Source organism: Zootoca vivipara, chromosome 3 (assembly GCF_965207765.1).
Source record: "Zootoca vivipara chromosome 3, rZooViv2.hap1.1, whole genome shotgun sequence".
Taxonomy (NCBI): Eukaryota; Metazoa; Chordata; class Lepidosauria; order Squamata; family Lacertidae; genus Zootoca; species Zootoca vivipara.
Window position 1 is genome coordinate 98,040,119 of NC_142586.1, and position 25,299 is coordinate 98,065,417.

The following is a 25,299-nucleotide window of genomic DNA, read 5'->3' on the forward strand; positions in this document are numbered from 1 at the left end:
TGACCGGCTCTTGGTCCTTCACGTTGAAGGACAGGGTTGCAAACCACATCCTAGGCAACTGGAAATCACTTCCTAATGAGGCCAGGGACATGCACGCCTCTTAACCAAGTACTCTTTCTTTTTCTTTTTCTTCATTCCCCCCCCCCGCCATAGTCACTTCTCAAAAATACATATTTAGGAAAGAAGTCAGAAGATGACCCCAAACTGTGTTGCTTTCTTTGATAATTTCCAAATGTTATTGTCAGAGGTTCTTGCGGCTACTCTTGAGTAACGACGCTCCACACCTGCTTGTCTTTAAGATGCTTTTTATTGTGCATTCTATTTACAGTGCAAAGTGCCTGGAAAGCATGTCTGCTTAGTCTGAGTCAGAACCTCGCAATGGCTTCTTTCTGTTTCGCGCCCAACATAACAGCTTGGGAACTCCAAAGCACCTCCCCCCTTGTCCTACGGGGTGCCGTACACCTCAATTCAGGTGTTGGGGGGGGCGTCCCTCTGACTGCTCTCCAGTCCCTTCCTCCCCAGCTTCCTCCCTCTCTACTCGGTGCAGAGGCTGTTTGACGCTGCCAGAGCTTTGTTTCTCCCCCCCCCCAGCTTCCTGACTCCTGTAATCTGATCCACTGCTGGACTTACTGCTCTGAGAGGAACTCGACCTGATGAGGGGGGGGGCTGTTCCCTATAAGCCTTCCCCCTTACACCCATGCATTGCATAACATGGTCGGTCAGTTGCATCACTGGTAGAATGTTAACCTAATAATAATAATAATAATAATAATAATAATAATAATAATAGTTGCCCCAACAACTCTGGGCGTCTTCCAACACATTAAAACATTAAGCACATTAAAACATCAAAAAGTTGCTGCCTTCAGGCCTGCCTTCAGATGTCTTCTTAAAGTCACGATAGTTGTTTATTTCCTTGACATTTGATGGGATGGCATTCCACAGGGCGGGCTCCACTACCAAGAAGGCCTCTGCCTGGTTCCCTGTAGCTTCACTTCTTGCAGTGAGGGAACCACCAGAAAGCCCTCGGAGCTGGATCTCAGTGTCCAGACGAGACAATGGGGGTGGAGACGCTCCTTCAGGTATAATGGGCCGAGCCCATTTAGGACTTTAAAGGTCGGCACCAACACTTTCAACTGCGCTCGGAAACACAACTTTCGGCAGCTGGGGCTTTGCTGGTGGTGCTCTCACCTGGGACCCCTTGATTAGTACCGAATCAGAATTCCTTGATTGTGGAAAGTGAGCTGGACCATTCCCCACCAATGCAATTGATTTTCCCAATCCTGGAACAATAAATATGGATTAAAAAACAGATCTCACGTTTTGTTAATATGATATTATAGCCTGCCTCACACACACATGATCCAAAGTCCTGTGTTAAGCAGTTTGCGGCAGAAAATATCATGTAAAGTGTAATAATTACCAGATTGTGTAAAGCTGCTTAAAAGAACAACGAATGAAAACATTTCTGAATGTGATACAGTGGAGCTCGCAACCATCTGTAAACATTTCATGTGAATTGCTTCTCAGTTGATTTTTCGTAGCAGCCAATATTTAACCCTAGGTTAAGTTATAGGATTATCTTCTGAAACCAAACTACTTAGGTATGTTATTAGCAACTGTGTAGTCTCCTCTCGTGCAATTCAGAAGAGAGCATCAAAGAAGAAAGGAATGGGCCCTGATTCAAAAATGAAAACAGGCTTTAAAGTATTCACTAGTAGGCAGTGAATTTATTTCTTATTTTGTGAAGTTCCTTTGGACATTTTTTTTTTTGCAAAAGAAAAGCACATCCCTTCTATAAATGGAGACAACACCCCCAGAAGAGCTCATTAGTATAATTTGCCACAAATTCCATGGACTTAACTGTTTCTACACTGCGTGGCTATATAATATATCCAAGTTAGAACATGCAAGGCAGAACCATAATAACTGTTTTATAGACATAATTATAAGAATGTGTGGGATTTTAAGACGTGCTTTGGCACTGGTCATTCTTGGTCAATAGGGTTGTAAGCATTTATTTCAAATTGCGCTGAATAACATAAATAACTTGAATAAACCTGTTCCCAGGAAAAATGGTTACTTATGGTTGCCAAATCAATTTTCTGAAGTCAGGCTTCTATGACTCACTTTGCTTTCAATGTTCAGAGGGGCTACCAAATTGTTCTGGCTACTTTCTACCTCCCCTATCTGAATACCAGTTGTTAGGGATGGCAGGTGTAGGGCCGTCTTAACCATATCTGGCGCCCTGGTGCCAAGATCCCTCCGGTGCCCCCCTGAGTGAGGCGGGCAGGAGTGGCGCACGGGGAGCTGAGAGGTGCGGAGGAGGCAGCCCCAGGCTTGCGCTCCCTGCGCGCCTCCGGACAGCAGCCTGAAGCCGCTCAAAAACTGAGAGGCACGGAGGAGGAGGCCCCACGCGAAGCTCCGGAGGTGTGCGGGGAGCGTGAGCCTGAGCCTGGGGCCGCCGCGCTGTGCTCTCAGCTGTTCAGGCGGCCCCAGGCCAGCTCTCCCCGCGTGCCTCTGGCGAGCGGCCTGAAGCCGCTCAACAGCAGAGGTGCGCGGAGGTAGACACCAGCGCTCGGCACCCCTTCCGTGCCCCTGATGGCCAGGCGCCCTGGCGCCTTGCGCCACCCAGCCCGGACCTAGGGACGGCCCTGGGCAGGTGTGCAGTGAAGTGCAGGTGGGTCCCCACGAGGCAAGACACAGTGATAACAGCAAGAACCTTTATTGAACTAACAGAACTGGACAACAAGGGCAAAGCAACTGCTTATATACATTTCTGAAGGGCTGGGCCACTCCCACTCCCAACATGATTGGCTGTCTAAACTTCCAAGCTGCGAATCATAACTCAGAGTTTAAGGGCTGGTGACAGATGCCCAAATCCTGAAATGTTCTGTGATTGGGTATCATGTATTGAATCAGAACACAGGGGCTCAGATTCCTTTGTCCAGACTCAAGTGGAGATGGCAGTACCGAATTGGTGGCACACACCCTTCTGGCTTGCACTCTTTATAAAGATTTGAGGAATAAGATTATCACCCCTCTTTTATTGTCCATTCCGGGTCGCCCAACCACTGCCACAGTGTCCTTTGACTTGGCAGATCAAGATGAGCAGGTGACAGCAAAGGTTGCAAGGTTTTTGGCTGGAGCAATCAGAATAAGACCCACTATTTGACTATTGATTCAAAACCCTAAAATGTATTTTATATAATTGACTTTTTATTTCTATTCTTTGTATATTGTATTGTTGTTTTATTGCTATGGCCGATGGCTGATGCAAATAAAGATTCATTCATTCATTCATTCATTCATTCATTCTTATGGATAGGAGGGGGTGAGGTCAGTGGAGACTCACCCCTACTGCTCTGGGAGGTCCAGTGGAGGGGGGAGGACAAGTGAACCAACCCCACAGAGTAGCCTCCATACGCATGGGAGTCCCCCCTCCATGCAGTTGAGAGGCCCCGAGCCTGCTTAGCTTCAGCAGCCGAACGCTGTCAAGCGCCTACCGACTTGTTCCGTGGGCCTTTGCCTCATGCAGGTAATTGGATGAAGATGCTGTTACAGACCCCCTTGCCGTTAAACAAACCCATGATTCTGTTAGCAGGAGTGGACTTTGGATAGCTGCACCCTGTCAACTCCAGCACCATTTCGATGATTAAAAGGGCCATTTGGATATTTTGCTGGCGAGCCAGAGTGCATTTCCCCCCTTAGGTCTCCTTTTATAAACACCTCCTGGGTGTAAGTACAATGAGTGCATTATGAAGCAGAGTTCAGGCCTAGTCAAGCTTCTTCCAAACAGAGCGGAGCTGTGAAGCTGGGGCCGCAGCTGAGTCCTGCTTATCGGAACAGCGTTGGCAGGAAGAGCTTTCGCGTATCTAAATATTTATGCCAGCAGATGCACATTAAAACCACTTAGAAATAAATATGACTTTCTGAAAATAGAACCATCCGCAATGACATCAGGAGCTGTTTATCTTCCAGAACTGTGGGAACGGGCTCAGATAATAAAATATTTCATTGAAAAAAGATTGGGGGGGGGGGTTAGAAAACTAACCTCAGATGGAGCTTTTAAGGTTTATTTTGACATAAGCCGTCTGGCTGGGCCAAGTCTGCAGATAGCGCTGGTTCTTCGCAAGCCAGGCATTACCTTCACGTCAAACACATCACCTTGGAATCTGGAGCTGCTCTTAGGCACAATCTCAGTACCATGCAGAGATGATCGGCGCTGAAATAATTGCTTAATTAGTAGCATTAATTGCAGCAAAACACACACACAATGACCAACCAGCACATTGCAGTAATCCAAATAGGAGGTTACCAGATCACAGAAGGGAAATTATGCAGATTGCATTGCAGTTATAAATGAAGGAGAAATTCAATTTGGTTTCCGTTTCAATAAGATGCTACCTTATTCGTATTTCTCAAACCACTGTGTGAACTGAAACACAGGTAGGCTTTGAAATTAGCACTTTTCCAAATTTTGCAGTGCAGTTGTCCAACTTAATAGCATGTTCAAAAATGCATATATGAAGGGGAAATGTAAATTAGGATGCATATATTCGTGAAAAACACATTACAAAAATGCATTCTGTTGGGGGGAAATTCCTTGCAGAATTGTGAATACAGGATATTTTTGCACGGCCTGCTCACATGCTTGGTGCCAGGAACCCAGAAGTGGAACCCAGGAAGTAGGGACCACCCTGGAGAGTCCTCCTGGCTTGCAAGGAGACCCGCCCCAGAGGTTGAAGAGGATACCCTCTTCAGGCTCTGGGGAGGATGTCCTCACGAGCCACAAGGATTTCCCCACTTATGCACATTTCACTTATGGTGGGCTGGAACGTAATCCCAACGTAAGTGGAGAGTCACCTGCATTACATAAAACCATACAAGACTGACTGGGATAGCTCAGTCAGTAGAGCATGAGACTCTTAATTTCAGGGTCAAAGCTTCGTGGTCATTGCTTTGCCGTGAAAGAGCACTGACACAGCAAGCATTTGGTATACAGCCAACTTCTAAGTTGGGTGCTAACTCTGCAAGGTTTTCAATGCCTCTAAGCTCTCCCAGTAGATATGTTCCCCAGTCCTGCTTCCTGAACTGGAAACAAGCATGTGCTGCACCACTGCATTATTGCTCTACCCATTGTCCTTCCTTAGCTAGCCAGGGTGAAGACCCTTAGCTGTAGAGAGCATAACGTGTTGATCTTGTGTTGATTCAGCTAAGCAGGCTGAATATGTGAATGTAGTCTGTGGACTACTATGGGCTCCTTGGGTGCTAGAAAGAAGCCGAGAGACCTGGGAGAGACATTGTGCAGGCAGCTGGTGGCGCTTGTTTGCAATGCTCAGCTCAGTTGCAGCACAACGGCCAGCAACGTGATTACATAAGCCAGCATGTTTAGCTTTGTTTTTGTTTTAAAACCAATGCGGTAGAAAGTTCACGTCTCCCAGCCTGGTTTTGAATGTCCGTATGGATTTGGCCTCTTTTGAGTAAGCCAAGCGCTTGCACTCTGTGATTAGGATAATCTTTACAACCACTTCTTCCTGCGTAATATCATTTCATGACCGCACCCAACCTGGAAGAAGCTTGCTTGGTCAGACGGGCTCCTAATCATAGAGGGTGACGCGACGAGTTGCTTTATGCGCAGAGCCCTTGGCTGCAGCTTGGGAAACTTTGTAGGTCTGAAGGCTCATTAAATATGAAGCCGAACCTAGTGGTTATTTCCATTTAAAATTTAAAAAAAAGTGGAGGGAAAAGGTTTCTGACCTTAAAAGATTACCTCTGAATCCCAGATGTTTGGAAACAGGGCTGTGCTTACGCAGTGGTAAGGAAAATACACTCCTTCCTCTATAGCAGGGAACATGTGGTTCCAAGACATTGTTGAACTCCAGTTCCCAGCAGCCCCAGTCAATGTGACCAGGGGTCAGGGATGGTGGGGGCTGTAGTTCAACAACATTGTAAGGTCACAAGTTCCTTACCCCTGCCCTAAAGCACTGGCGGAGGAAGGGGGTGCAGTGGGTGCACCACACCCCAGGTGTCATCCCTAAGGGGTGTGTGACATCACCGCGCCCCCCCTGGGATGCTCGCTGTGGGTGGCTCATTGTGCCCCCACAGGCGGCTCACCACGCCCCCCCCCCCGGGTGCACAGCATGTACACTGCTCCGGGTGCTGGAGCAGCTAGCCTCTGCCCCAAAGAAGCAAATTTTCAGCTCAAACTTGGGGGGTGGACAAACGATTCTCTGATATCTTTCCCCCACCAACCAGCTTGCATTTCTCTCTCCCCCGCAAGCTGTTTCAAGGTCCTGTTAGTGCAGGTTTAGGTGGTTTCAAGGTCCATGTGATGGAGCCACTTGGTGGTGACTGTTATCTTCCTCCCCACCACACACACACACGCACACACGCACACACACACCATAGAATGAAGATGATGATGGAAATGCTAAGTATTCTCCCACTGGAAACAGGCACTCACAGACAAAACACAGTGTGGGGCAGTTTAAAGGCCCTCTGCAAAGAGCCCCATTCTAATATTTGCAGAGGTTATGTCCCCTCCTCCTTCCTGCTGATGCCCTGCCCTCTGACAACTTTATATCACCCCAAACCATCCTGACCCAACCCAGCATTATCTGGGACTAAATCAAAGCCTGGATCCCCACCCCACCCCCCACCCCAAAATCAGCCTGATTCAGTTTGGGATTCAGGCTTTGGCCACATCTGGAACATAGCCCTACTAAATATATGTTGCACTTTCAATATCATTAGAAAAGTATTGCAAGCTTTTAAAAATTCCACCCTAAAAACTCAAAGGGACAAGACAAAAACAAAACAGAAACCACAGAATGATTGCACCAATGGGAGCAGAATTCGCAGAAAAGGAAAATCCTGGTTCGTGTGTTGAGGCTTACCAGAAATTACCCTTAACATAACTCACAACAGAGATGAAAATTTAGGTTTGGTTTTTGGCATTAATTTGGCCACTTTATTTAAATACAATTTTAATCCGAGTGTTGGCTTAGGCTTTTGGTTAACCATTCGTCCTTCCCTAAGAAGGACCATCTCCATCTGTCCACTGTGGACAGGACTCAACTCATCTGTCCACTTGGGACAGGACTCACTTCATCTGCCCCCTCTTCGGACAGGACTCACCACTGTCCGCTTGGACAGTACCAGCTCTGACTTCCTAAAGGGAAGTCAAGTGAACACCCCTGGGAGAGGAGGTAGCTGAGGCCAGGCATTCTCTCCTCTCTTTTTCCAAGAATGTTCCCCAAGGCTCGTACTCTTATAATTGGCCCCTCCATCCCCGCCTATGGCGGGGATGTAAGGACGAGAGCGTAAGCCCCAGGATTCCTTTAACGGAATACTTCTATGTGGAGGAACAAAGGTGGTGGTGGGGTAGGCATCTGGATGCCACACCCCTCTTCCAACCGATTCACCAACCAAAAGCCTAACCGCCAACCTAACAAGTTGTGACAATTTGCTAAGCAGTAGGCGAAAACCAAGAGGCAAAGCCAATCAGCCAATTGGAAAAAATCCTACTGGGCCCCTGAATACAGACGACCCCTAGAGAGGCAAAGCAATGTCAGGCTAAAACCTGCGAAAGAAAGCGCCGGGTGGGAGGGAAATTCAAACGCCAAGGCAAAAGTGATCAGAAAATGGAGGAACCAAGCTTAAATGGGGGCCCCCTCCACCAATCCCAATACAGGCATTTAAATAACCACACCCCCATTACTCAGCATGACCTGTGGCCTAGGCCCCAGCCCAAACCCTATATTAAATTTCTTAACAGCCCTACCACAACCCGCTTTATATTAGATGATATAAAGCGCTTTGCCATGGTCGGTATCTAGGTAAAGGACCCCTGGGCAGTTAAGTCCAGTCAAAGGAGACTGTGGGGTGTGGCACTCATCTCTGCTTTCAGGCTGAGGGAGCCGGCATTTGTCCACAGACAGCTTTCTGGGTTATGTGGCCAGCATGACTAAACCACTACTGGTGCAACAGGACACCATGGCGAGTGCCAGAGCGCACGGAAACGCTGTTTACCTTCCCATCCCAGCGGTATCTCTTTATCTACTTGCACTGGTGTGCTTTTGAACTACTAGGTTGGTAGAAGCTGGGACGGAGCAATGGGAGCTCACCCCGTTGCACCCCTCAAACTGCCAACCTTCTGATCAGCAAGCCAAAGAGGCTTGGTGGTTTAGACCACAGCACCACCTGCTCCCTGGTCAGTATCTATCAGTCTTTGAATGGATAATGGGGAACATCTTTAAATTTCTCCTGAAAGTCCATAATGAATGAGATAGATGCACCTCATCAGGGAAGCCATCTCAGAAATCGAGAACCACCACCAAGAAGGCCCTGCCATGAATCAGTGCCAACCGGCCAACAGTCCTGCCACACACTGGCTCCCAGCTTCTCTGTTCCAGACTTTCATGTCTTAGGCAGACCAAAACTGAAAGAGGCTTTGACTCACGGTCACTTGAAGTACACACCTCCACACAATCAGGAGTCCTGGGCTACCAAGGTTCATGATCTCACAGATGTTTCTACTTGCATTCACGTGAATGTAATGAGAATCCCCTTTCAGACCTTTTCTGCTCAGAATGGAAAGGACAACAAGTAAATGGATGGTCGTTTGTGATGTTGCTGGAAGAGCTGGCTCATGCAACCCTGTGCTACCAACACAAATGTATATTTCCTGTTCAGACATAGCACCTAAACAGGGCCCAAGTAATTCATAATTGCAACATCCAGAGGAAAATCTGAATGTGGACTGTAGTGGCTGGTGGTGTGGTGCGGTTCTTGCTCCCCTGGCTTCCCAATACTGAATGTTGCTGCCGGTTGCCAAGAGGGGGATGGGGTGGGCAAGGGAGCAGGGAGCTTGATGTGGTGTGGACACAGCAGTGGGAGCCCTGCCAGCTACAACTGAATGTGGGGAATTTCTGAAGTCTCCCAAGCTTACTCCAGAGAAGTTTGGTCCTCTGCATGGTCCCTTGTCTGTTTCCCCTCTCCCCCATGCCCCTCCTTCACCCACCCACCCACACCCCAAATCCACTCCAGAGCATTAGAGGAAAGCCCAGAACAGATTTGGGTGGCGCACAGGAAGAGGAGAGAGAGAAGAAATCTCATTGCACTGGCAGAAGCCCTTAACTAGGTGACTTTGCAAGATGCAACCCAGGGATTTTGTACTCCCAGATCTAAAGGATCCTCCTTCAAACATTATTTATGAGTCCCCATTAAATGTTGCCCTTTCTACCTTTTGTACTGCTTTGTCATAATTACGTAACATTTGACAGGAGAATTCTAAGCTGCACATACAATATCTGAGCTGTAAGTGTCATTCTTGGGCACAAGGCCGTTTCATCACAACAGGAATTGTTGCCTGAGAACTTGTTTATTTGAAAAAGAAAGGTTTTCATTGTTCTGTTTTGGTTTTATATAAAAAGAGAGAGAGCTTCTTAATTTGGCTTCAGAGACACACCAGGAAGAAAGCCACAGAATTTTTGGTACAGATTCTTTGCATGGCATGGATGAAACTGTTGAATCTCACACCACCTGCACTTAACTAAATAAACCTCATTAAGCAAGGAGGAGGACTTGTTGCTTCCAAATTCTTGTGATGGAAGTATCTAATTGCTAAAAATAAGAATAAAAACCCTCGACTTAAACTTGGCCCAAGCATAATTAAATTACTTTTGTTTATGCTGGTATGCTGCATGATGCATTATACTGCAGCAATATGAGAGATACTGGGGTTCAAAATTGCTCTTGTTATTACTACCATCTGCCCAGGCCCTGTGAGTTTTCATTGTGCATGTCGCTGCCACAAGTCATCACAAATGATGGAACCATCGTTTGGTTCAGATCTCATTTTCCCCTCACATTTTTCATTAAAACACATTGCCAAAGCATTTTTTATATATTTGTGGTCTTGCAACTTGCCCTGCAATCTAATAAAAGAAAACATATAAAGCGGGAAGTAGGGAACGACACCGTCTTCCCACAGCTCTGGCATATATCTCTCCTAGGAATGTGGACAAGCAACCTAACATCTTGTGTGCCTGTTTCCATACCAATAAAGCACAAATGCGCTTAATATCCAACACGGCCATGGTAAGACGCTGAATGAAATTGTAGCTTTGTTGGTGTCAAGACAGAAGTCCTGAGCTCTAAATTCACAGGTGGAACACACTGAGGCCCTCATGCAGCAAGGGAAATGGATGAAGAACATATGAAGAGACCAGCTGGATCAGGACTGTAGCCCATCTAGTCCAACATCGTAAGAGCATAAGAATATCATATCCTCTGACATTTCTCCAATGAAAATAGAGACATTCTATTCAATGATCATAATCATACATACATACATAGCCTGACCATCTGACTGGGTTGCTCCAACCACTCTGGGTGGCTTCCAACATATATAAAAACATAATAGTAAGAAATAAGAATTAAGAAACTTCCTTATACAGTGGTACCTCGGTTTATGAACACAATTGGTTCCGGAAGTCTGTTCATAAACTGAAGCGTTCATAAACTGAAGCGAACTTTCCCATTGAAAGTAATGGAAAGTGGATTAATCCGTTCCAGATGGGTCCGCGGAGTACTTAAACTGAAGCGTTCATAAACTGAAGCATGGGTGTAATTGGTTCCGGAAGTCTGTTCATAAACTGAAGTGTTCATAAACTGAAGCGAACTTTCCCATTGAAAGTAATGGAAAATGAATTAATCCATTCCAGATGGGTCCGCGGTGTTCATAAACCGAAAATTCATAAACCGAGGTGTTCATAAACCGAGGTTCCACTGTACAGGGCTGCCTTCAGATGTCTTCTAAAGGTTGCAGAGTTACTTATCTCCTTGGTTCAGGGGTCACATAACTCCATAACCTCCAACATTTCTCTGATGAAAATAGGGACGTCCTGAGGAAAAGCGAGACATTCCAGGAACAAATCAGAAAACGGGATGGCTTCGGTAAATTCCGGACTGTCCCTGGAAAATAGGGATACTTGGAGGGTCTGGAATATAAAACATATTTCCTTATTTTCTTAAAGGGAAATTGATGAAGAGCCCTGCTGGATCCACCCAGTGGCCTATCCAGTCCAATATACTGTTCTCACAGTGGCAAACCAGATCCCTGGGGGAAGAACATGAGCAGGACCTGAGCGCAATAGCACTCTCCTCACTTGTGATTTCCAGCAGAGAGATGCTGCCCACTGGAATGAAGGTGGAGCCTAGCCATCATGGCTAGTAGCCTGATCATCCACAATTTTGTCCTGTCATCTTTAAAGGCATCCAGGTTGATGACCACTACTGCCTCTTGTGGGGGTCAATCCCACGCCAAACTCTTCCTGTTGTCTGTTCTGAATTGTCCAACTTTCAGCTTCCTTGAATGGCCCCCAAATTCCAGTATTATGTGAGAGGGAGAGAACCTTCTCCCTGTCCTCTGTATTCAGCAGCACACTGACTGTAACCTATTAACAGTTGGGGAGGGGGCACAGGCTCACCTACCCTCTGGGCAGCGAGCATCGCTGCTGGTTTCTGAGAGGGGGTGGGGTACAATCATAGAATTGTAGAGTTGGAAGGGACCCACGAGGGTCACCTAGCCCAAATCCCCTGCAAGGCAGGAATCTTTCGCCCAATGTGGGGCTCGAACCCACAACCCTAAGATTAAGAGTTTCATGTTCTACCGACTGAGGTACCCCAGAGATGTGGGCATGGCAGGAGCATCAGACTGGCACCACACCTAGCTCCATGTGCCTCACCCCTTCAAGAACCGGCAGTGGCACTTGATGTTTGGAAAGCAGGTGCTCAGTGCCAGCCCACCAACCAATTCTCCCTCAGACACTGGAGACAGAGCATAGCCATGAGGGTTACTAGCCCTCAAGAGTCTGGTGACTGGGAGTGTCCGCTGAGACCACATAACACTGGTCTTGAAAGACCTCATTGGCCCCCAGTATGTTTCTGAGCACAATTCCAACTGTTGCTGCTGACCTTTAAAGCCCTAAACATCCTCGGTCCAGTATACCTGAAGGAGCATCTCCACCCCCATCGTTCAGCCCGGACACTGAGGTCCAGCGCCGAGGGCCTTCTGGCAGTTCCCTCACTGCGAGATGCCAAGTTGCAGGGAACCAGGCAGAGGGCCTTCTCGGTAGTGGCACCCACCCTGTGGAACACCCTCCCATCAGATGTCAAAGAGAAAAACAACTATCAGACTTTTAGGCAGCCCTGCTTAGGGAAGCTTTTAATGTTTAACAGACTATTGTATTTTAATATTTTGTTGGAAGCCGCCCAGAGTGGCTGGGGAAACCCAGCCAGATGGGTGGGGTATAAATAATAATAATAATAATAATAATAAATAATAATAATAATAATAATAATAATAATAATAATATTCTCCTCCTCCAGGAATCTGTCCAATCCATTCCAGTTGATGGCCATCACTGCCTCCTGTGGTGCCATAGTTTTCCTATGCACTGTGTGAATAAGTCCTTTCTTCTATCTGTCCTGAATCTTCCAACACTTGGCTTCGTTGGATGTCCATGAGTTCCAGTGTTTGGGTGGGGGGTGTTTCTCTGTCCAATTTCTCCATGCCATGTATACTGATGATTTTCTGAACCGCCTCATTATGTCTTCTCCACGCTATGATCTGACACAGGGGGAGTTTTGTAGCTCAGTGGCTGACCTCATGCTTTGCCATCCCGAGCATCTCCAGGTACGGCTGAAGAAAGACCCTTGTCTGAGACCCTGGAGAGCTGCTGCCACTCAAGGTAGCCAACACTGACATAGATGGACTGTTTGTCTCATCCAGTATAAACAGTCAGCTCTCCAAATGACTGGCCGATAGCAATGGATGAATCTGCCAATTTTGACTTCTTTCAGCTTCTTATTTTTTTCATGGAGACTTAAATTTGCTTCATCATATCTCTGCTTAATTTTGTCCAGTTTTTAAAAAATAACAACAACAACACCAAGTGATTAATATACAAAATTTAGCATGCACTTGCCACCCAACATGCACATTCTGAACAGATCCTTTGGTTGGAGAACTGCATCAAAAAATTTTTAGAAATGCAAATTGCAATGGAGAGTCATGGCGGGTAGGCTTTGTGGTCCTGATCTTGCCATGAGACACGATTGTGCCACCATGAGACCTGCGGGTATAGGATGGCATACAAATTTTAATAGTAGTAGTAGTAGTAGTAGTAGTTAGTAAATCCAAGCCTACACTTCGGTATAGAACAGGGTTTCTCTAACTTGAGTCTGCATTTGGACTACAACTCCCATCATCCCTAGCTAGCAGGTCCAGTGCTCAGGGATGATGGGAACTGTAGTCCAAAAACAACTAGAGACCCAAGTTTGGGAAACCTTAGTCTAGAATCATAGAATTGTAGAATTGGAAGGGACCCGAAGGGTCATCTAGTGCACCCCCTGCAATGGCGGAATAACTTTTCATTGCCGTGCTACAGCTTGCTCACCAATCTGTTCTATTTTGTAATACGTACCATAATTATGAGGGTTTATGTGTTGATCATGGAATGCTATGTCTCAACTCACCAGGAAATGGATGCACGCAACTCTGACTAAGAATGATACATTCTTTGCATTCAGAAGGTCAAAAAGTCAAACAATGTTCAATTGAAAGGGCTTCTCTCAGCCTGAGACCCAGGAGAGGTGCTGCCTATCAGAATAGACATTATTGGGCTACATGGACAAGTAATCTAACTAGGTATAAGAACTTCCTAAGGTGTTCCCAAGACAGTGCTCGCTGTATGAAAAAGGAATTGCTCAATTCTATCTTTTGTGGGACACTCCCACACTCCCACTTTTCATTGACTTTAGTCAGAGCAGAATCCTAACCTCCCCACCACCGGGGCTTTGTGGGGTGATACGACCCCATCTATGTTCCTGCTGCTGCCATGAGATGATGGCAGTGAGACCAGCTCATGATCTGAGCCAACTCAGCCCCTCCCTGCCTCTGAAATGCCCTGTTTAGGGGCCATCTACTGATTTCCACCGGTATAGAACCCACCAAAAAGTACTCCAAACCTCTGGCACATTTGGTAGGCAGAAGGTGGAGTATTGCAAATTTACGGATGCTGTCATCAGCGCCTAGCAAGCGGCTGGCTTTCCTGGCAGAGCTCGGCAGAGACACACCTCTGCCTAATCCGCACACCCCAGCCTGCCATTAGCGTTTTCATTTTATTTTATTCCAATGCTAGTTATCTGTAGTAAACTTTCCGTCCCACAATTTCATTTCCAAACAAAGGTGCTCAAAAGAAGTCAACCAAGAGACACACACCCCAAAATGCAGTCAGTTAAGAGAGCCATTAAGAGACCCAAATAACACAGTGGGTTAACTCCTCCCCATCCACTGTCGGCATAAAACCCCAAACTGAAAGTGCTAGCTTACTCCATGATTCTCCACTGTGGCCTGCAGATATATTTTAGTATATAGTATCAAAAGCTGCTACAATCCCCAGAATTGTATTTAGCTGTCATTCTTCGGATGACGATCCATCTTCCGAAATAATCAAAGCTGGATTGATCCCTGCACCACATTTTTTTTATAAAAAATGAAATTATATTTGGAGGATCATATATTAAATCCTCCTGGGCCTGTCAATAATCATCAGAGCTGTGAAAGGCAGACACATCTTCACTGAAGAAACCTGGATTTATATATTTATGCAATTGTTGTTTTTATTTTTTAAAGGAAGACAGTTGTGCAACATTGCGGACATCGTCTTAATTGAAGCTGTTTCTACATTCCAGCCATGAGGTTTAACCAAAAACAGCTTTGGGGATATCGAGATGTAGGGAGTGGGGGGGAAGCAAAATGTCCTGATTGCATTGGGACTATATTAGCTGCAACGCTGTCTCAGCAGCTGGCCCACAGGCTTTTAAAGCAGAGTTATTCCAAGAACTATATAAATAAACAGAGACCTTGGGAATTTTTATTCGTCCAAAAAACCCTCTTTGCCAAGCCAACCATTACCCAAGGTTCTCTGTATGTGTGCCTCATATGTAGGGTACTTGACACAGAGGATATGATGACTGTTTGCTTGTGCCAAATCCTTTAGACAAAGATCTGGCAAACTCCCATTCCAAGGTGGACGGATTTTCCAAGGTCTAAACTCTCAGTTATTACTTAGTTAATTCTAATTGGGACTCTCTTTTTTAATTGCTCCTACTGTCCATCGGATATGTTGCTCATTCTGAAGTCGGTGGACCTCTGCTGTGAATGCATGTCTGGGGGGTGGGGAGCACATTGATATAAATTTCCAGAAAAGATTTCACAGCTTTCTGATTCTCAGTCATCTAAACTCAGCATATTTCCGTAGCCTTTTGAATCAAACAGCTTGCAGTTTCCATGTGTTTCTGCTAGGCGTCACTAATCTCACCAGGGAGATTCAAACGGTTCCCTCCCTCCTTTTCCTGCTAGGAGGAAAACAAAGCCTCGTATCCAAAAATGCATTTTTTCCCCACCTGGCCACAGGTTACGGGGCAAGAGTAACATGTGGGCTGCTGTTATTCCAAGTGAAGTAGCCATGCCACTTCTAAGAATATTGCTTTTGTTGGCATCCTTCTGTCTCGAGACACAATGGAGTTAACCTCAAGGGGTGCAGTCAAACCACTGCACTGGCAGCTCCAAAGTGGGGTACAAGCCTTGACAGTGTGTATGGAAGTCCTGGGCTGCCTAGACAACAAGACCCCCCTCTTGACCTTGCTGATGTGCTCCAAAGGAAAACAGAGGAATACATTTGGCACCAGCTTGGCTACAAGAGTTGCCAGAAGGAGGCATACAAGGCGCCATCCAACCATCTTAGGGATTTCACTGGATTTGAGTACGTTTTACACCTTGGAATTTCCCCCATGAAAGTACAGATGGTTTACTCATGGCTATTATTTTAGGAGAACTCTGGATACTCCCCCCCCCAACCTCCAGTCTGCATTTGGTTAATATGTTGTACTTGAAAGGGCAGTGGTAGAAAGAGTTGCTGTGTGTTTTAATTAACAGTTTCATCATTTGCTGTATTTATTGTTTGATTCTTTGATGCTTTATATTTGTTTTCTTTAAACAGTGTTGTGGTCGTGCTGTGGAAAGCTGCTAGGGATGTGCTCATTTAATAATTGTTGCTTAACCTCCAACATTTTCTAAGAAAATTCCGGGACACCCCCCCCACTATCCCCCATCTCCGTCACTCGCTGCCTCCCTGCCACTGACCCCTTCCGTGCCCGCCCACTCACCTCTGCCTTCCCTCCCCTCTCTTCCCTATGCTGTCTTTGGCTTCCTGCTCAGCGGCCTAGATCAGCCTCAGGAAGGTTATCCTAGACCCCGCAGCACCGGGAGACACACCACGACCTAGAGCAGCCTCAGGGAAAATTGGGGCATCCCAGATTGGGATCAGAAGTTGTGGCAGCTTCTGTAAATTCGGGATGTCCCGATTAAATCGGGACACTTGAGGGGTCTGTTGTTGTTGGCACCTGTCTGTCTTGAGAGAAAATGGAAGTGTGCACCTTCAGGAGTAAAGTAAAAAAGTTGGAGAGTCACAGTGTCTGCTGTGGCTATAGAGACCAATACAGGAGAGACATGTTTTGTTGCAGCTGGGGTAGATGAAGGCATCTGGTTGTGCTGCTCAAGATGCACCATGGCGTTTCTTCTCTCTGTGCTCCTTCCAGCAGTCATTCTTCCTCTAGTCACTGCTGTGGGTACATGACCTGACCATCTGTCAACAGGCACTGTAGTTGTCTGTTAGGAAGAATTTCCTGACAGTAAGAGCTGTTCGACAGTGGAATTTGCTGCCAAGGAGTGTGGTGGAGTCTCCTTCTTTGGAGGTCTTTAAGCAGAGGCTTGACAGCCATATGTCAGGAATGCTTTGATGGTGTTTCCTTCTTGGCAGGGGGTTGGACTGGATGACCCTTGTGGTCTCTTCCAACTCTATGATTCTATGATTCTAGTAAATGCATGCCTGCAGCTGCCTTAATTTCCAGGTAAGGGTGCTGAGGGCTGGGGAGGGTTAAATCTTTCGGAGTCAAATATCATCCCCTCTTCTGCCCTCCAGACAGAAAAGAGATAGCTGCAATTGCTCATTTTAAAGCTTCTGGCCAGGCTTCTTAAACAGTCAGTCTTGGTCAGTTCTATCTGGTTTGCACATGTGTTTCCTGTTTTTCTTCTAAATTCTATACCGTTCAGGGACCTGGGGAATGAGAGTCCAGAATTTTCCTGAAAGGAAGGGCCGTTTTGTTCATTATTGCCTTGGGAATGTGTTAAAGTTTAGCATGTGTACTGCAGGCAACCTGGAGGTTGCTGCTTTTCCAAGGGCAGTAATCAGCTTTGCTTGTTAAAGAAAAGAAAAAGAGAGGTACAGCCTAAAGGAAGGCAATAACCGGAATGTTTCTTTTAGATGTTGCCATTATCGACCCGAGATCCTTTTTTACTTTAGCACTCATGGCCTGCCAAAGCTAGCAGGGATGTCCTGAAATGAAAGCAAGGCTCTTAAGTGCATAACCAAAGAAGGTTCAGTCAGTGTTAGCTAAGGGGTGGTTTCCAAAGTCTCGACATCTGAATTTAACCTCCAGATTTTGGCGTTTCAAATGATGCAGTCTCGTTTCAGAAGCACAATGATAGAGTTGCCATACGTCCGGGATTTCCCGGACATGTCCTCTTTGGAGGGGGGCCCTCCATGCCCATCCCGGGGTGGGGGATTGTACATTTTAAAGCAAATGTCCTGGATTTGGGGGTTAAAATTTTTTGTGCGGGTGGCTCTGGTTCATGTTTGGGCTCAGATCAGTGCCGGATTTACGTATAAGCTAAACAAGCTATGGCTTGGGGCCCCACTCTCTTGGGGGGGGCTCCAAAAAATAAAGGAAAAAACAACTGGATGTACATTTCCAAAATATAAGATAAAAAAACAAATAAAATAAAACCTACATATAGCTACATACAGTGTTTCATGTTGTATAGACTCCTATTTGTTATGTGCAAATGGCTTTAGATACATATTTGGTCCATAAATTACCATATAGCATATATTCAACACAAAAAAACAGTGACAAATTGTTGTTCACAAAGGACAGCTGGACATTTACATCCGGGCCTGGCTCAGACGCCCCGGGCTCTGGCTCTGGTTGTGGCTCTGGTGTGGGTGGCTTGGGCTCGGCAGAAAGGGGTCAACGGCGATTGCTCTAAAAAATGTTGCTCAACAACTTTTTGTGTCCGGATTTTTATCTCTTCAAACATGGCAACCCTACCAATGTCTCAGAAACACCATAGAGACCGTTTATTTAGAGATTTATTCATGTATCGCTACTACAGCAGCAAGAAAGTTACTTGCCCAAAAATGGAAATAAGAAGAAGTCCCAGTAAAGGAAGAATGGATACAAAAACTTGTGGAATATGCAGAAATAGCGAAACTAGCCGGAAGAATAAGAAATCAAGATAGCAAACTTTTTTTATATAAAAGAATGGAAATGGTTTATTGAATAAATTTTAAACAGATAAAAACATTAGCAGGATTACTGTAATAACCTGTAATTTATAAGAGTATATATTTACAGTAGATAATTAAATGAGCAAGTTAAATGAATTTGGATACGCAGAAGATATAAAAAAGTAAATTTAAGGAACCACAGAAAGAGGGGGAAGGAAGGAAGTCAAATTTTGAAAAGTTAAATTGATTGTAAAACTAATGAAATGTATAAATTTGAATAGTATATAAAACAAACAAACAAACAAACACCACACACCATAGAGAGAAATAATCCATTTTGACATATTCCTACAGCATACAAAATATAGCCATAGGAAGTTTTAGTAGCATAATGAACCACAGAACAAAATGGTCTCAGTCCATCAGAGGCCTTGGGGAAAGTGAAATCTTTAGCTGTTTCCAAAAATAAGAATATTATTTTTAATAATAATAATAATAATAGGAAAATAAAATAAAAAGTCATGCCCACTTTGACCACACCCACTTTGACCTGGCCCCTCCCACCAGTGGCCTGAAGGCCCTGGGTGGTGGTTGGCCAAGAGAAATGTTGTTCTCAGGCCAAAAAATGCCCCCCCACTCTTCTTGGAAGTAAGGCAAAATTGTATTCTCACGTGAATAAACTAAATTAGCCTGTTTTTGCTCTAGTAGATGTGGCTACAACATTAATATTTGTAAAGTCCTTTGGCTATTTCTATTTGTTCCACACAAAGGATCTACAGACACAGACACATCCTCAATGAATTCATCTTAGTAAATGCTCCTTTGAAACAAATGGGCTGTTTCCAGGAGAGTAAATTTAATTTCATGGACCTTACTCATGATCCTGGCCACTTCGTTGCACTCTATAAAGAACTAGCACCAGGTTCCTGAGTTTTAGGGCAAGGATTGTAGTTCAGGCTACGGATTTGGCATTCCAGAAATTAAAACAAGCAAATAAATAAACCCCAGCGGATAAATGAAGTAATTCACACAATCTCCTGAAATAATCCCAATTTTGAAAAGGAGATGTTATTTTATTGCATTCATTAGGTAACTAGTAATTTGCTGCTGTCACTGCTTATGGAAAATATGACTTGCTCTCCTCGTTTATTGGGTTTTATGGAAAGGCCTGTGCAAAATGGGGAGCAAAAGACACTTTTCAAAGTTTGGAAGTTCCAGCATGCCAGGAAAAATAAAATAAAAATAAAATCTTTGTTTATTTATTGCTAATTACAGAAACATCTTTATTAGATGTGGGCCTCAGTTACATTCCGATACAGACAGTGAATTTTGCCAGCAGAAGAAAGACTGAATTGGGTGCTGCACACAGAGTCATGGAGGTGAAAAGTACAAATTGGGAGCCAGGGCTGCGTTCTCCCGTCAGTTATGATCCGTGTAAAGCAGGAAAAAGAAGACAATGGGTGCTATTAATGATGCTCTGAAATGATCCTGTTACCTGGATTGGGATTTTCAGCCCATTTCTTGCAGCTGGAACATGGCAAGGGTGTCCCTGCTTCACTCCATGCCCCTGGTCAAAATACTTTTATTTCAGGAGACCATTGAACTCAGATGTCTTTAGTAGTAGTAGTAGTAGTAGTAGTAGTAATTTATATTATTGAGGTTTAAGATTTTGGAGATTTAATTCATGCTTTGATTCCTTTGTATGTTTTAATGTTGCAGTCAGCTTTCTGACCTACCGTGTTTCTCCGAAAATAAGACACCGTCCTATATTTATTTTTCCTCAAAACAAAAAACAAACAAACAAAAAAAAACCCATGGCTTATTTTCAGGGGATGTCTTATTTTTTTCTCCTCCTCCTGCTGCGACCAGCATTGCTGCTCCACCTATCACTTATGTCTTATTTTCGGGGTATGGCTTATATTCCTTGAATGCTTAAAAATCCTGCTACGGCTTATTTTATGGCTACGTCTTATTTTCGGAGAAACAGGGTACACGGTGAAAAGCCAGAATTAAAATTTAAAATAAATACATAGGGGTGTTTCATTATTGGCAAACAGTGCACAATGTGTTTTTTGGAATTGTTCTCGGCTAATAGTGCCCTGCAGTGTGGTTTGCAATCACGGAATCATAGAGCAATACCTCCAACATTCTAAAAATCAGTCTAAGATTAAAGTCGCCAGCATTATCTACAGTGTTCTAGAGTAGCGTCCATAGGTTAAGCTAGAAGAAGTGAGTCTTTAAAACAGGGGTCCCCAGACTTACCCGGCTTTGGGCCAGTGCCCGCCGCGCCAATCGCGTGGCGGGCAGGGGAGTGCGCGTGCAGCGGGCCGGAGGGCGGGGGAGTGCGCGCCAGTGCGCATGTGCACACACACACACACTTACTGGCATGGTGGCACACTTCCAGGTTGGAAAAATCGCCGAAAATAGTTTGTGCGCATGCGTATGGGCCTCCCCCCGCTCCGGAAGTGCACCAGAAATGACCTTTTTTCCGATCTGGAAGTGCGCCGCCACGCTGCGTGCTGTGAGAGCGGGCGGCGGCAGCAGGCGGCGGGGGTCGTTGCGGGCCGGATTGGGAGGCCGATTGGGCCGCATCTGGCCCGCGGGCCGTAGTTGGGGGACCCCTGCTTTAAAGCCTGTTTGCAACACAAACACACACACACACACACACACACACACACACACACACACACACTGCACTTACAAATTATGTTGGGCAAAAGTAGGCTCCCAGATCATAGCTGCCAAGTTTTCCCTTTTCTCGCGAGGAAGCCTATTCAGCATAAGGGAAAATCCCTTTAAAAAAGGGATAACTTGGCAGCTATGTCCCAGATTTCTCCACCCTTCTTGTAGGTGGCATAATGTGTGAATTTTGCTTAACATTCCACAGGGCAGAGAGTGGAGGGTGCCATCAATATTATAACAACACTATTTTTGGTTTGCACTGGTGGGTGAACAAAGCAACGAGTTAATAAAAGGGGGATTGGATGGGTAGAGGGTAGCCATTGCTTCTTTTACCAATATTAAAATATATTTCAGGGATGGGAAACCCTTCCAGATGTTCTTGGACCACGGCCCCCAGCTGCTCCAGCCAGCATGGCCCATGGTCAGGGAAGATGGGAGTTACAGTTCAACGACGTTTGGAGGGCACCCCCCTGATAGCGTTGCCACCCATCCCTATAAAAATGTGAGCACCCTTTTTTGGAGAAAAGCATGCCGGTGGCTGCTAAGCAGGAGGAGGCAGATCTAACTTCCAAGGACCATGCCATAGCAGGCAATGCATTCCTTGGAGGTTGGCTCTGCTGCCCCTATGACTCCTGCCACCTGAAGCAGTGACCTCACCTTGCCTCATTGGTGGGCCTGGCCTGCTGAGTGCTCACCAAAACTCCCTCTCGTGTTTACCCAAGCAGCTTCCTCCGCCATGAGCTGGTTTACAACAGGCAGGGAGGTTTTCCTCGGTGTGTTTTCTTACAAGCACGTCAACTCTTTATGACCATGTTTTAAGACAAACATTTGCAATGCGGCTCACAAATAATTAAGCGGTTTAATTCCTTTTCAAAATAGAACAGTAAAACCATATTAAAGCAGCCCAAACCCATTTAAGAGAAAATTGCAGCAGCAATAAAATCAGAATCAACAATAGCACATAAACGCACAGTTGTTTCCCGTTAATTTCGGAGGTCTGGTGGAATAAATTGAATTAAAAAAACATGTTGCACAATGGCCTCGTATACTTTGCAACTCAAGGGCAGGCTGCTAGCCAAAGCAGAGCTTGCTAAAAAGTCTCAGTGTTGTCATGCTAACTGGTTGCAAAAACATCAAAGCAGATCATTTGCCTCTGAGCTCCTAAGGCAAGTACAGTGGTACCTCGACTTACGAATGACTCGCCAACCGAATTTTTCGACGTACGAATGGGGGTAATGGCCGCACGCTTACAAATGTCTCGACATCCGGGGGGGAAACCGCGGCGGTTTTAGATAGGGATTTTTCGACTTATGAATTTTTAGATAGGGTTGCTTCGACTTACGAATTTTTCCGTTTCCAATGCATTCCTATGGGAAATCGCGTTTCCAATGGCGTTTTTCGACTTACAAATTTTTCAACTTATGAAGGTGCCTTCAGAATGGATTAAATCAGGGGTCCCCAAACTAAGACTCGGGGGCCGGATGCGGCCCAATCACCTTCTAAATCCAGCCTGCGGACGGTCCGGGAATCAGCATGTTTTTACATGAGTAGAATGTGTCCTTTTATTTAAAATGTATCTCTGGGTTATTTGTGGGGCATAGGAATTCGTTCATTTTTTTTTTCAAAATATAGTCCGCCCCCCCCCCAAGGTCTGAGGGACAGTGGACCGGCCCATGGCTGAAAAAGTTTGCTGACCCCTAGTTTAAATTCATAAGTCGAGGCACCACTGATCCCATGCAGTGTTTGAAAATGCTTTTCCTACTCCCAAAGCAAAGGGCTTAGGCTACATACAATATGTGTCTACTCAGAAGCAAGTCCCAATTAATTCAATGGGGCTTAGTCCTAAGTAAGCATAGCTGCCAAGTTTTCCCTTTTCTCACGAGGAAGCCTATTCAGCATAAGGGAATTTCCCTTTAAAAAAAGGAGAACTTGGCAGCTATGTAAGTAAGTGAAGTTAGGATTTCAGCATAATTAGACTCTATGGGCAGGATTGAAACTAATGTCCCATTAGCTAAAGCCCTGTGAGAGGACTTGTGCAATGGGGCTTTCCCCCCCCCCAGATCCCAAAAGCACTTTAACAGGCAAAGCTACCTAATTCACACTTCCTGAAGCAATACAAGAACCAAAACACAGTCATCCTTCAAAATTCGCTGTTCTCCGAATTTTGCAATGCACACACCAGGGTAGAGTGATCTGGACTGCTTTTCTACTCAAGCCATTCCTTAGCAATAAAGCAGTACCTGGCCCTCTCTGTTCAGGTTTTCAGCTTTTCCCTTCTGATTACAGCTCATTCTTCTTTCTGCTCCAACTACAGCTCTTACATGCAATCCTATGGCCCCTGGGAGGCTATCTGAAGGGAAGCAATATTTTGCAAGGAGATGTTCTGAGGGTGTGGCAGGGGCTGGTCTGTGGAGGTTTTATCAGTCCAGAGCAGTGTGTAGTCAAATTATAGAGCACGCTCCCACAGAAGCCAACGATGGCCAACAACTTGCCTTTAAAATAGGATTAGACAAACTGAAGGGATTATACACAGATGAAGGTGATGGCTGGTTGATGAAGGGCCCTGTGTGAGAGGCAGGGAATGGACGATCTCCCAAGGTGGGAGGCTGGGAAAAGAAAGGGAATTTCACAGGTGAGAGCTGGGAGGGTCCACCCCCTTCTGTGTGAGACAGAATCAATCTACTTGTGAGAGAGGGCTCTGCATTCTTCTTCCTGTTTTGTTTTTGTTTAGATTAGTTTTTTATTGTGTGCATTATGAAAAGCCTCGATAAAATCTTATTTTTTAAAAGGGAGGAGAAGACAAATTCATGGAGAAGGCTGCCCAAGGCTGCTAGCTATGACGGCTACCGGTATATGCTATTTCCACTGTAAAAGGCAGCTGGGAATCACAGGCAAGCAGAGTACTGTTGCACTCATGTCTGGCTTACAAGCTTCCCACAAGTGTCTGATTGGCCACTGTGAGAACAGAACGCTGGAGCCTGGATAGCTCAGTTGGTTGGAGCATAGTGTAATAACCCCAAGGTTGCAGGTTCGATCCCCATATGGGTTGGCTGCATATTCCTTCATTGCAGGAATTTGGACTAGAATATCCTCAGGGTCCCTTCCAACTCTATGATCCTATGATTAGATGGCCTATTGGCCTGATCCAGCAGCCTCATAAAAGCCTTTTGGTTTCCTTGCCACACCTCTGAAACAGGGGAGGAGGGAGAACATCACCCCTGGAGATGACATATTTACTTGCCTCAAGCTGACACACTGCCACTGCCCTCAATTTTTTGGTTGCAGGCTTCCCGGAGGGACGCGATTGGCTGCTGAGAGAAGCAGCATGCTGGACTAGATGGGCCTTTGGTCTGATTCAGCAGGGCTATTTTCATGTCCTTAAGGTCTTATTATGTGCCCAACCTTCGCAAATACTGGAATTTCTACCTGTCCCGCTATGTCATTGTTTTTATCGCCTTGGCTTTATTGGATTTGGTATGTTATCTAACTCTGGGAACTTTGCCGACTGAAGAGTGGGGTATTAAGTTTATTATATAAACCAACCAACCAAATAAATAAATCTCTCACTATCTCGCTCAGCTAATCTCCCATAGCAATTGAGAGGAGGAGGAGGAACCGGGGAGTGGGTGTGTAGGAAATCAGAAAAGGGGCAAAAAGCCAGCCAGCTTGGCAACTCCTTCCATCCACTCGAACAACGAGCTATCCTTTCCCCCCCTTTTTTCTGTATTTATCTCTCTCTCTCTCTCTCTCTCTCTCTCTATATATATATATATATGTAGGCATTGTGTGTGCAGAGGTCACAGCCTTTCTCCGTAACCACTGAACTGTAATGTAACAAATTTGGATCGGCACAGGGTAGGGGAAATCGCACAAAGCAACGCGTGGCAGGGCCAGCTAGCTATATATATATATATATATATACGCATGCCTTATTGGTTTTATAAATTGTCCACATACAAAAGAAATACACGTACCGATGCAAACTGCAAATAAAATACTGCACATCAGCAAAGCATGTCAGTTCATAAGTGCCACTTTACAAGACCAGATTTATGTGGGTGAAAGCAAAAATTAAAAAAGAAAAGAGGAGAAGGGGCCATTCTAAGAGGGAAGAAGGGAACGCACTGACAGAGCCCATAGGACTTACACCCCCATCGTTCAGCCCTGACATTGAGGTCCACCTCCAAGGGCCTTC

The 25,299-nt window shown here is 45.4% G+C and overlaps 1 long non-coding RNA gene across 1 annotated transcript; it reads right to left on the reverse strand.

The window, feature by feature from the left end:
• Nucleotides 1-304: 304 nt before the first annotated feature.
• Nucleotides 305-23,474, reverse strand: LOC148686369 (uncharacterized). The gene is made up of 3 exons (XR_015949388.1): nt 23,345-23,474; nt 4,055-4,225; nt 305-1,283 (listed from the first exon to the last, which is right to left on the reverse strand). It is a non-coding gene; the product is annotated as an uncharacterized LOC148686369 (long non-coding RNA).
• Between the last annotated feature and the right edge of the window lie 1,825 nt (nt 23,475-25,299).